Here is a 13234-nt window from a genome sequence, read left to right as displayed (position 1 = left end):
CAGAAATGTGGATTTTATTTCTTGCAGAAGGTCATGAGCCTCTGGAAAACTCTCTTGCTCAAAAGGCTGTAGAAGCAGTGACTTCAAATACTTTTAGGGTAGAGCTATATGGATTATTGATTAACAAGTGAGCGAAAGGTTATCGGGGGTAGGCAGGAATGTAGGGTTGAGGTTACGGTCAGATCAGCCACGATCTTATTGAATGGTGGAGCAGGTTCAAGGGGCCGAGTGGCCTACTACTGCTCCCAATTCATATGTTTGTATGTGTGCATGTTGGTATTAGGAGCACTTCAGGTTGAAGCACCTGTACGCAACCCTGAAGTGTCATCCTCGACTGTGATGGTCATATAGCCTACCTCATGGTCCTATAGACTGCCAACAATCTCTTTGTCTAAGCTGGCAAGTGAGAATTGACCTCTACTGGAGGTACCAAAGGGTATCCGTAACCCGTCATGACTCAATAACAGAGAGTACGCAGAGTTCACAAAGCTGTTCACTTTTCATGAGACTTTTGGGACCCCAGGCATTCAATTTTGATTTTATTTTATTGCTTTCAATCAAGTTGCCGTCAACCAAATTGTCCCAGTGCCCCTGGGCCAATGTTTATCGCAAAAGCCATTATCCAGTCATTATCACTGAGGTGAATGTAGTGTCCTAGTAATTCACCAGTGTATTACTATCATGTTCTGCCATTGTGTTACAGCTATGTTATGTTGTTGACCTTGTGGCCTCCGCCTATGGGCCAATTGTGTGGCTTCACCCACAGGGGGATATGTTGGGGCATGTACGGGCTCCGCCCCTTGAAAGGAAGCATAAAGAGCAGTTGACCTGTAGGTGGTCCACAGTATTGTACGAGTCACAGGCAGGCTCTGTTCTAAGCTGATTAAAACCTTGGTTTGCTTCTACTCGTGTCTTTGAGTGAATTGATGGTCACATCAATCACATTGCTGTCGTGGGAGCTTTCTATGCATGAATAACTCCTGAATTTTCCCCACTACAGCAGAGCCTACACTTCAAAATACTTCCACGGCTGTGAAGTGCAATGGGGATATCCCGAAGCTATGAATGGTGCTGCCGAATTTTTTTATTTATTCGTTCATGGGATGTGGGGGTCGCTGTCTGGGCCGGCATTTATTGCCCATCCCCGAGGGCATTTAAGAGTAATCACATTTCAGTGGACCTGGAGTCACATGTGGGCCAGACCAGGTAAGAATGACAGATTTCCTTCCCTAAAGGACATTAGTGAACCAGATGGGTTTTTTTTTGACAACAATGATTTTATTCCAGAGTTTTATTGAAATCAAATTTCATTATCTGCTCTGGTGGGATTTGAACCCAGGTCCCCAGAGCATGGCGCTTGGTCTCTGGATTACTAGCTCAGCGATAATACCACTACGCCGTTGCCTCCACAATTTATTCTTAAAGCAGATCAATGAGGCTTATGGGTAAAGCTGTTTTGACCAATAAAATCTTTAACTGGGAGGCTGACGTCCGAGCGACTCCAGGCAATGTGTGGACCAAATTTAAATCATAATTATTCACTTAGTACCTGGATTGGATATTAAATGTGTAGATATGTATGTACATAATGTGTGTCTGTATATAAGTGACAGAAAATTAAGGGTTAAAGTCAATAGGGCACGGTACATAGAACATAGAACAGTACAGCACAGAACAGGCCCTTCGGCCCTCGATGTTGTGCCGAGCAATGATCACCCTACTCAAACCCACGTATCCACCCTATACCCGTAACCCAACAACCCCCCCCTTAACCTTACATTTTAGGACACTACTGGCAATTTAGCATGGCCAATCCACCTAACCCGCACATCTTTGGACTGTGGGAGGAAACCGGAGCACCCGGAGGAAACCCACGCACACACGGGGAGGACGTGCAGACTCCGCACAGACAGTAACCCAGCCGGGAATTGAACCTGGGACCCTGGAGCTGTGAAGCATTTATGCTAACCACCATGCTACCGTGCTGCCCCTAACTGACAAGGTACTGACAAGGAACCTTGCCCACAGAGTTAGAAATTGGAAAATCCTTGGCATATGCTATCTACTATTTACTATTCATTCAAATCAGTGGATGGAGGTTCGTTGGTCATAGATTCATAGTGGTCTACAACACAGACAAGGCTCTTTGGCCCATTGTCTCTGCACTGACCAAAAACAACCACCTAACTATTACAATCCCATTTTCCAGCACCTGGCTCATAGCTTTGTCTGCCTCGGCATCGCAAGTGCACATCAAATGCTTCTTAAACGTTACGAGGGTCTCTGCCTCCACCACCCTTTCAGGCAGCGAGTTCCAGACTCCCACCACCCTCTGGGTGAAAAGGTTTCCCCTCACATCCCCTCTAAACCTCCTGCCCCTGACCTTAAATCTATACCCCCTGTTCATCGATCATTCCACCAAGGGGGGAAAGGTTTCTTCATGTCTTTCTTGCTTTGCGAGGCGGTAATCCCTGTTGGCGGAATAAACTTGAAAAATGGGCCTCGTGGCGTAAACTCTGGATTCCTTCCCGAAACCTCTGACTTTCATCTGTGTTTTTACCCATTAAAATCTACTCATTTCTCTTTATTTAGCTCAGCACCTGATTTGTGTGTGGTAATACTTGTAAAGATAATATAAATGCAAGTTGTTCTTTTCCAAACCTCCTGGATAACCGAGCTGTCCCCATGTCTGTTTCTTGGGCTCAGTGTCGCTGTTTTTTGTCTAATTATACTCCTGTAAAGTGGCTTGGGACATTTTTGAAGAAAGTATATAAATGCAAATTGTTGCTGTACAAATGCCTAAGCTAAACGGGATACAGTTGGAATGATTTTGCTCAGGGCGGCACGGTGGCGCAGTGGTTAGCACTGCTGCCTCACAGCGCCGCGGGCCCGGGTTCGATCCCGGCCCCGGGTCACTGTCCGTGTGGAGTTTGCACATTCTCCCCGAGTCTGCACGGGTCGCACCCCCACAACCCAAAGATGTTAGATGGGTTGCCCCTTAATTGGAAAAAAAAACTGAACTGGGTAAATTTTTAAAAAGTAATAATTTTGCTTGTCCTAACATCCTGCTATGTCTGAGAAGCATTTCTGTGTGGTTCATGAATTTGTGAGGCCTCTCCTATCTCTGGCCCATTGCAAACTGTCTGATGTGACCATCAATTCACAAGACACATGGTTGGAAGTGAACAGTGGTTTTAATAATCTCACAACGGAGCCTGCCTGCGACGCGATGAACTGGCAGGCGGGCTCAGACTGCCAAGCTTTATACAAACAGTTGGTGGGAGGAGCCATGGGCGGCGCCAAGGGTGGAGCCCAGTACAAACACCCGTACACTCCCAGTACATCTCCCCCTAGGGGCAGAGCCGCGCAACTGCTTGTGTGCCGAGCTTACACAGACATAGTACATCATATGTAATAACAGTGTGAATTACGCCACTGTGATTCACCACACTGTCCCAGTGTTCTTCCTCCCCATTTCTGCCATTGAGGTTACTTACAGAACTCCCAGGCCTCTGCTTCTCTCTCTTTCTCTTTCTCTCTCTCTCGTTCTTGTGTTTTTTTGACCCTTTTAATCTGCAGAAACTTGTGAATTGACATCACTTGCAGCTGATTTACGAGTCCAGGCCCAACTCTGTGCCATGCAGTCCATTAGAAAAACACACTTTTGTCCTGGGAACCAACCATGAAAATTGTGTTCTGCTGCCTGCTGGTTGCACGTGTCAAAGGAAGAGGTTCAGAGTCACAGGATCAGAACAGTAACTACTTATTGTAAATGGTAACTATTTACAGATATACAAGACAGTCGGCTCCTTCAGCCCAAACCATGAGCTACATCCATTTACACTACGACATTCGACTCCTTTTACATCATCACATGGGCGGAACTGTTTCCCCTATCCCACATTAACCCTTTCATTCATAATACTAACCCCCCTCCCCCACAAGTCTTTATCCAATCTACTTACATTTGCATTTACCTGCCAGCCCCTCCCTCCTCAAGTCACTGACTCCACAGTTTATGAAGTCTGGAGTTTTTGTGCCTCTCACTGATGGTGTCCTTTTGAAGTTTAGAGGATTCGTAGCCTCAATTTTGGTCTCTTTATTCAGATTTGGCTGTTTTCGGATAGAATCACAGTATCCCTACAGTGCGGAAGGAGGCCATTCAGCCCATCGAGTCTGCACTGACCCTTCGAAAGGCCACCCTATCTAGGCTCAATCCCCTATCTTGTCACTATAATCCCACCCGACCTTCGGACACTTAGGGACAATTTAGCATGGCTACCTAACCTACTCATCTTTGGACGGTGGGAGGAAACCGGGGCACCTGGAGGAAACGCACGCAGTCACGGGGAGAAAGTGCAAACTTCACAAATGCCAAAAGCCGGAAACGAACTCGGGTCCCTGGCGCTGTGAGGCAGCAGTGCGAACCATGTGCTACCGGGGCTGCCATGGAAGCTGCAGTATTTGGTGTTTTGTTTGTTTGAGATACAACTCTCAACGGGCAGCACGGTAGCATTGTGGATAGCACAATTGCTTCACAGCTCCAGGGTCCCAGGTTCGATTCCGGCTTGGCTTTCCTCCGGGTGCTCCGGTTTCCTCCCACAGTCCAAAGATGTGCAGGTTAGGTGGATTGGCCATGATAAATTGCCCTTAGTGTCCAAAATTGCCCTTAGTGTTGGGTGGGATTACTGGGTTATGGGGATAGGGTGGAGATGTTGACCTTGGGTAGGGTGCTCTTTCCAAGAGCCGGTGCAGACTCGATGGACCAAATGGCCTCCTTCTGCACTGTAAATTCTATGATAAACCTTTTTCTTCGTCTTCTTGCTGTTGTACCTTTCCTTATCAATAGTTTCCTTTTCATGGTCAGATGTCAGGGGTAAATCCCTTTATTTACATTGATTATGTTCCCTATCCTTGTTCATTGAATTGATGGTTTTGTTTAACAATTTTGTCTGCCATGCCTTTAGAGCGATGACTCCGTGTAGCCCCTGGTTCCTGAAGCTCTGAGGAATCCTGAAATGTGGTCTGAGGTGAGGAAGGTGTTTGATTAACATCGTGCTATTTCATCAATGGTAGTCACCCAAATGCGATGGGGAGGTCAATATCCTCGAACGTGGATATCATCCGATTTGGTTCGGTTTCTAATTCTGAAGCTCTTTGATCTTTTGCACCGTGGGTCACAAGTTCTGGCGGATGCACATTGACCGATGACGCGGGATTGTACCAGCATCGCCTTTCACCCGGGATTCGACTGCAATCCTCTCTGACAATTTGTTGAGTGATGAAGGGTCATGGTTTATCCAGTTATCCACTTTCATCTCCAGGATGAGGAAGGTTGCCGCCATCTGGTTGGGAAGGAGTAAAGTGTATTGGAAATTCTGCACGAAAGTCCCAGTCAAGGTCATCATCGCTGTTGGACAGGTCGACAACTTGGGACACTCAATGTCTGTCCTTTGACATTTTCCGGTGATATGATGAAGCTGAGGCCAACAGAGGGGCTCAGGTGGGAAAATTACTGATTGTGACTCACTAATAGTGGCCGCGATTTAATTTGGAATAAGTTGCAAGTGTCATATCAGGCGCGACCTCCTGGGTGTTTCCCGACATCCGAGCTGGCTGGATCGCGGTCCATATTTAATCAATATGGAGAACCCCGCTCTGCACACTCACCCCTAGCCACAGCAGGAGCAACTGCACCCCAGACTCCAGACCTCTGCTGTGCTCAGGGGCCCTCCCCGGATCTACACACTCACCCTCTGGTTGCGGGAATATCTCCAGTGCTGTAGCCCAGAGCCCTTGAGTGTTTGAGTGTTGGCTTCTGCCTCTGAGGTGTTGCCGCCTCCAGCAGTCAGGCAAAGTGTCCAGGCCTCGCCGTTTGATTGGAATGCTAGGTAATAATCATCTTCTGAGACATGGCACATGTACCCATGAGAATGCACTTGGGAGCTGTGAAGTGCTCACATAACTAACAATGCCAATTCCCTATTAGCTGTGCAGCTAGAGGCTGCTCACAGTCAAAGGGAATTAACCTGACCTTCAACATACAACCAAGAACAGGGCTCTGTCCTGGAAGTGTTTGGTAGGACAGACAGACAGGCAGCAGCTATAGTTGCCCCTGTTATGGGTGTACACAATATCAGTGGTTGGCTTGTAGGCCCTGCCGATGCAACACCCCTCAACCCCCGAGCCCCCAGCCAAGCGGCGACCCCGGCCTATGACACCCAGCCCCCCACCCGGGCCCATCCGCCTCCAGTGGGTCCCCCAAGCAGTGTTAAGCAGCAGCTCCAGTGCCCCATGACTGCATCCCGGGGAATGGAAATGACTACTCACCTCCTCAGCTTCCCTCAGCATCCACTGCACCAGCTTCATGTTTTTAAAAAGGAGTGCTAAGGAGTGCTAAACAACGCAGGCGTGATCTGTCACTGGGGAGCCCTTTAGTTCCCGGCAGGCCGTTAGTTTGGACTTGTATCTCGCTGATGCGATGGAGATTGAACTTAATTGGTGTCAATTGATCTGGAACCTGCCACCGGGAGCCGGTTAAATCGCAAACTGATTCACGCCCAGAACGGATCCCGATTTTGGCTTCTCCCGCTATTTAACTGGCGCGCGAAGATCCATGGCAGGCACAATGCAGCCGTTAAACCGCACCCAGTATCTTCAGTATCTGCTTGTTCCCATGCTCGAGCAGTTAGAGAAGCTTGTTTGTCGCTAGTACATTGCTTCCAAACATCCGAGCTGTGCTGGCTCTGCTCATAGACAAAGTGAAACTGAGACTGGATCGTATGACCCTTCCCTTCTAGTGGTGTCATGCTGCTACCCCTTAAAGGGATGTTACAGCATGGTATACACACTCGAATCACCTCCGGTGAAATAGAATAGTATGTGCAGGAAACAATTTCTTTCCTGCACATATCCCTCTTTGGCATATGTAGAGTTCTGTACTTTTTAATGATATGCTTTGCCTTGTACAGTGCTTTTACTTTGGAGGAATGTCATTGTTAACGTTTAGCTTTGGATATGGTGGTTAATTAAAAACACAATTTCAAAGTTATTTTGCATTGTGTTTTGGGTTCAGTGCCTGCTTCTTAATTGAACAATTAAGGCAGCAACCGACATAAAGGTCTGAGATTTATTGATGCAGACAGTTGTGTTTTGAGTCGCCCACTATCTATTAGCTGAGCTTTTGATGTATTTTTTTTGTCTCAATTGCTCCCTGGGAGTTAGTCCAGGACAGACTGACTCACAGCACTGAATCTACCACAATTCCTGAATGGGTTGCTAACTTTTAGATAATTTCGAAATTTCAATTCAGGAATTTAACTTTTCTTCCCCCTACCAATCCCTCCCCTCCATCCCTTCTGGTAATTCACTCCAAATGTGGCCTGATGATTCCATGCAAACATTTTGACAGGGCCACAGGGATTGTGCAGGGGACTGTCCCTTAACAAAGTCTTGAGTCTGACGTGGCAATTCCTTCAGCTATTATAAGCTTCCAGTAAAAAATCGAAATTCCCATCCATGCCAAATATTAAACATATGTCTTTCTTGAACACAGAATAGAGCGAGAAAGACTTGCATGTTGCATAGCACCATTTGTGGCCCAGACAGTGGCATTTTACGCCCAAAAAAAAAACGGCGCAAAAGCTGCACCGATCCTCCGTCTGCTGGGGGGTGAGCAGACACGCAACGTAAAGCCCCCGGCTTTACCTGTGGACACAGCTGGAGAATTGCCGGGTCCTTGGCTGCGCATACGCACTGCGGCAGCCTGCAGCAGCTGCACCGTACAACATGGCGCCGGCAGAGTGCGATCCCAGCCTGCCAAAAACTGCCCCCTGAAATCAGCCTTGCCACCCCTGGAACACCCCTCACCAGTGCCCCCAGCTCCCGCCAAACCCCCCCTCCCCCCCTGCCCATGGAACGGCTCTCCCCCCCCCCCCCCCCCGCCCCACTGACTGTGGCGTCGGAATCTATCCTCCACCCAATCGCGTTTGGTGATTTTGGCATCGGCCAACAGAGAATCCCACCCTGCGTTTCCCACACTACAGCACTCCTTCAGTACTGCACAGGAATATCAGCTTAGATTTAGATTCATATCTCTCAAGCTGGACTTGACGTGGACCTATCCATGATGAGATTCCCCCTTGTCTTCACTTCCCCCCCCCCCCCACCTGCCACTATATTCAAAGGATCATCCTCCGCCATTGGCACCAACTCCAGCATGATGCTACCACAAAACACATCTTCCCCTCACTCCTCCCCACAAATCAGCATTTCACAGGGATTGCTCCCTCTGTGACAGCCTGATGCACTCCACCATCACCCCTCACCCCATTCCCATGGCAGCTTCCCATGCAATTACCGAATGTGCAGTTCCTGCCCTGTTGCCTTCTCCCTCCTCGTTGTTCAAGGCCCCAGACACTCCTTTCATGTGAAGCAGTGCTTTCCGGGCACCTCCTTCAATTTGGTCTACTGTATTTGCTGCTCCAAATCTGGTCAACTCTATATATTGGGGAGACTAAATGCAGATTGTGTGACAGTTTTGTGGAACATGTCTGCTTAGCCTGCAAGTGTTATGGGAGCGGTGATCAGAACCCCAAAATGTATCATGGAGTTCAACCAGCCTCTCCCTTTAATGTATTGTTGCTATTGAAGCACACGGCTTGGTCTCCAGGTGTGGTATTACAATTATGGACACATGGGTTTTTAAACACAAAACAATGTTTATTCCATGAATTCAACTTAACCTTTTAAAATAAACATTGGATCATTTATCACCTCTTACTCCAAAGATAACCCTGAATATAATACAATACTAAATAAATCTCTCAAAATGTTCCTTCAAACCTCCAAAACACCTTTAACAACAGAAACACATCAGGTTAAAGACATTACTATTATGAGTTTAAATTACCCAAATGATTCAGAGATAATCTTTCCTGGCAGAGATCACCGCAGATCCAGCTCACTGCAAACACAGACGCACCCAAGCTCTTTTTCTCAAAACTGGCTTTCTCCTTTGAAACAGCTCAGGCACTTTTCAGCTGCTCTCTCTCAAACTGAAACTAAAACTCTCAAAAAGCAGACGTGATCTCAGCTCAGCTCCCCCCTCTGACATCACTTCAGTAATATGAGCTGCTCCATTTCTTAAAGGTACATTGCTTAAACATCCATTTCTTAAAGGTACTCTCACATGACACACGCATGTCCCCAGACCTTCCTGTCGCTTGCCATTTCAACTGACCACCTTGCCCTCATGCCCCTGCCCATCTGGGCCTGCTGCAAAGCCCCACTGAAGCCCGGAGAAAACTGGAGAAGCAGCAACTCATCTTCCGATTAGGCACCTCACAGTCTCCTGGGCTCAACAATGAGTACAACAACTTCGGACTGTTAACTTTCTCCTTCTTGACCCCTTTTTATAAATGCAAATTGTCCCAACATAATCCTCTTCCCCCACAGGGCCATCTGTCACTTGCTCTTGTGTTTTAGAATTTAGAATTTAGAACATCACAGAACAGGCCCTTCGGCCCTCGATGTTGTGCCGAGCAATGATCACCCTACTCAAACTCACGTATCCACCCTATACCCGTAACCCAACAACTCCTCCTTAACCTTACTTTTTAGGACACTACGGGAAATTTAGCATGGCCAATCCACCTAACCCGCACATCTTTGGACTGTGGGAGGAAACCGGATCACCCGGAGGAAACCCACGCACACACGGGGAGGACGTGCAGACTCCGCACAGACAGTGACCCAGCCGGGAATCGAACCTGGGACCCTGGAGCTGTGAAGCATTGATGCTAACCACTATGCTACCGTGCTGCCCTTTGCTTTTATCGAACACTGACCTTTGTTTTGCTATTAACCTATTCTGCCAAAACAGGGCCATCGACACTTCCTTTGTCTGGTCTCCACTCCCGCCCAGCTCACACCTTCTATTTTGCTGCACCCTCTTCATAACAGCATAAAATACATCATATCACAGATTCTGGGGCTATGTCCCACGCCGGTGTGGGAACGGTGGCATTTTACGCCAGAACAAATGGCGTAAAACTATTCCCTGTTTTGCTGGGAGCTTGCAGGAAGGCAGCGTAGAGCACCCGGCTCTAGCTGCCGTCACGGCCCAGAGAATTGCCGGGTCCGTGGCCGCCATTCGCATGGCGGCGGCCTGCAGTGGCTGTGCCGTGCAACATGGCGGTGGCCGCAAAATAGGCCCCCTCTTCGGCCGGCTGGCGCACCCCAGACCACCCCCCTGCAGTGCCCTCAGCCCCTGACGAAGTCCCCCCTGCTCGCGGACGGCCCTCCCCCGACTGTGGCAGCGCTGGACTGAGTCCTCACGTGACCGAAGCCGTCGGGAACTAGGCCGGTCAGGGTCGGGCCTCAGGCGATGTCCTTTGGAGAGGACAGAGCATCGGGAAGGCGGCGTTGCCCCCTGATTTGGTCAGGACCCTTGATTCTCCGGCCGATTGCCGAACGCGGTTTCGGCGTCGGCGACCGGAGAATGCAGCCATATTTCTCCCTCTCTTTAGTTCTGAAGAAGAGGCACACAAACTTGAAATGTTAACTCTGATAATCTCTCCACCTGCTGAGTTTCTCCAGCATTTTTCTGTTTTTACTTCAGGTTTCTGGCACCTGCAGGATTTTGCTTTTGTTATGTTGGTTTGAACTCTGACCCCCACTGACTCAGAGGCAAGTGCGCCCCCAACAGAATCACAGCTGAGACTTCCAATGGACACATTTTAGCCGGTAAAGGGGTGTGACTGAATGTGATTTAATGCACCGTGTGCCTGGTCCATTGGCATATCTTGGCAATCCATTAGGAGGCAGTGGAGAGCAGCTTCAACGGTTTTGCACTATTCCGTCCCCCCCTCTTGCTTTGGGTCATTCCTGATTCCCACACAGTGGAACTATGGGGATTAGTAAATGACCACGGTGACTGGGAAGGGGGTGTGGGGAAGACCATGACACATACAGAATTCCAAACATTTCATGGCACAAATCCATTGGAGGTCCAGAACATGTTTTCAATGTGCTAAACTGAAATGTTATCACCATTTTAAAGATGACTAGTGGGCCATATTGAACACCGCTATCTGACATTCACATGCCACAGAGGCTTTTGGTCGATATGCGACAAATTTACTGTCCTATACTTAGACTTCCCCATCTCAATCAGAATACATGCTATTTATTGCTCTCAGTATTATCAAATGTGGGCCTAAAAAATATATAGTTTCTCTTCCCATTTTTTAAAATGTCATCACGTTTCAGCATGTTCCTCATTTCTTTTTATAGTTTAGGAGGCGAAAGTGTGCATTACATCATGAGGGAAAAGGAAAGAACTAATCTGAAAAAAAGGAGGTGGAGGTGGATGCCGAACATGCCCAGGATGAATGAAAGAGACATTTCTATGCCCTTCAAATGTGAGCCAATGGACAGGAGGTTAATGGGGAGGCCTTTCTTGAGCTGGAGAAACATGGTTGTACCTGTGCAAATTAAATTGGCCAGACCGCCCAGGATTCAAAGCGTTTGTTTTCTTCGCTTCTGAGATGTGAGCATTGCAAGCTAAGCCGGCATTTGCTGTCCATCCCTAATTGACCTTTGTCATAATATACACCAGTATATCATGGTGCAGGCACACGCACTGATTGACACACAGCAAGACCAATCAACACACACAACACCGCAGCCAATCACCAGTTAGAGCACACTCACTATAAAGACAGAGGGCAGCAGTTTTCCCGCTCATTCGTGATGCAGCCTCTCAGAAGGACAGAGCTCACAGCTTACAGCACAGATCTTCACCATGTGCTGAGTGCACAGACTGGTTAGGATAGGCACAGGTTTAATCTAACATTGTGTTAACCCGCAGTGAAAGTAAGTTCAACAGTTTCTAGCTTAATAAAATAGTGTTGTACTATTTCAAGTGTTGGTAGCCTGTATGTGTTACTGCTGAGGAAACACAGTCTCCACGGATCCAGAGTACCCAACACATCACCCCTGAGAAGGTGGTTTATGTAATTAGCAAATGCAAATCCGTGAAGCCTCCTCAATTGTTAAGTTTAAGGATATTAGGGTGGCACATGGCACAGTGGTTAGCATTGCTGCCTCATGGCGCTGAGGACCCGGGTTCGACCCTGGCTCTGGGTCACTGTCCGTGTGGAGTTTGCACATTCTCCCCGTGTCTGCGTGGGTTTCACTCCCACAACCCAAAGATGTGCAGGTCAGGTGAATTGGCCACACTAAATCGCCCCTTAATTGGGAAAAGAATAATTGGGTACTCTAAATTTGGGTTATTAGTCCGACACTCCTCCTGTCGAGGGGTCACTCCAGGGTAATGTGTAGCATTGTTTGTGTCTTGTAACAAGCGCATAATAGGATGCGCTGAGGCCTCAGTGGTGGAGATTGGTTGCACAGGGGCCCTGTCCTGTCCTGAACCTACTTTGCAAGAACAACTGTCGCTATGGTAGTTCAAAGCCTGCCGTTCAATAGATGGTGTCTGTCACAATGAACTTGTTCGTGACTTCCCATGTTTCCCATTCCTTGATGCAGCAGATGTTTGCTGGCGGATCTTTGCCAGGAAGGATGTTCCATGTGGGGTGTCGAGTTACAGGCAACTAGTGGGCTGAACAGGGCATCATGGAGTGGGCACGTGAGGGGCAGAACAGCTGGTTTCAACCTGCTTGTGGGTTTTTGTCAGTCAGCGGATGTGTGGGGGAGTGATGTTTGCCAACACGGGAAGCCAGGGGACGAGTGTTGAGCGGAGAGTTCCATTATGATGCGCGGTGTCTTATTCAATTGAGCATCAGCAGGATGTGTGTGTGCGATGACCCTGGCCAGACAATACTCCATTGCCGAGTATGACAGGGAAAGTGCTGAGGTTGGAGTGGCAGCACCGCCGGACATAGATCCGGCAATTTTGGTTCTGGTTTTGACCTTTGCTGCTGTTTTCTTCAAATGTTCTCGGAAGGACTGAATGCTATTGAGAGTCACTCTGAAAGGCATAGAGTTAGGATCATGCTTGATGCACGATCAATTGCACGAAAGACTCAGATTGGTACAACTGTGGCTTTATTACAGTCAGATACGTGGCCTCCTACTGCAGCTGGCAAAATGGCTGATCAGAAGGAAGACACACATATTTATACGGCTCCTTATGGGCAGAGCCACCCGGCAGGGGCTACCGGCAAACCTGTAGTGCAGGTCCTACCTTACATCCCCTAATACAGGAGCA

General features: G+C 48.2%; 1 protein-coding gene across 1 annotated transcript in view; it reads left to right on the top strand.

The window, feature by feature from the left end:
- The window catches only part of LOC119973832 (ETS domain-containing protein Elk-1-like), a 144992-nt gene extending 133509 nt beyond the window's left edge, over window positions 1-11483 (top strand). Inside the window, exons 6-8 of the mRNA XM_038812299.1 lie at window positions 1004-1068; window positions 4968-5503; window positions 11296-11483. The gene's annotated coding sequence lies outside the window, so the exon portion shown is untranslated. The remainder of the gene's footprint in view (window positions 1-1003; window positions 1069-4967; window positions 5504-11295) is intronic.
- The last annotated feature ends 1751 nt before the right edge of the window (window positions 11484-13234 follow it).

Source organism: Scyliorhinus canicula, chromosome 11, assembly GCF_902713615.1.
Source record: "Scyliorhinus canicula chromosome 11, sScyCan1.1, whole genome shotgun sequence".
Lineage (NCBI taxonomy): Eukaryota > Metazoa > Chordata > Chondrichthyes > Carcharhiniformes > Scyliorhinidae > Scyliorhinus > Scyliorhinus canicula.
The sequence above is the reverse complement of the archived record's forward strand: the minus strand, read 5'-3'. Positions and strand labels throughout refer to the sequence as shown.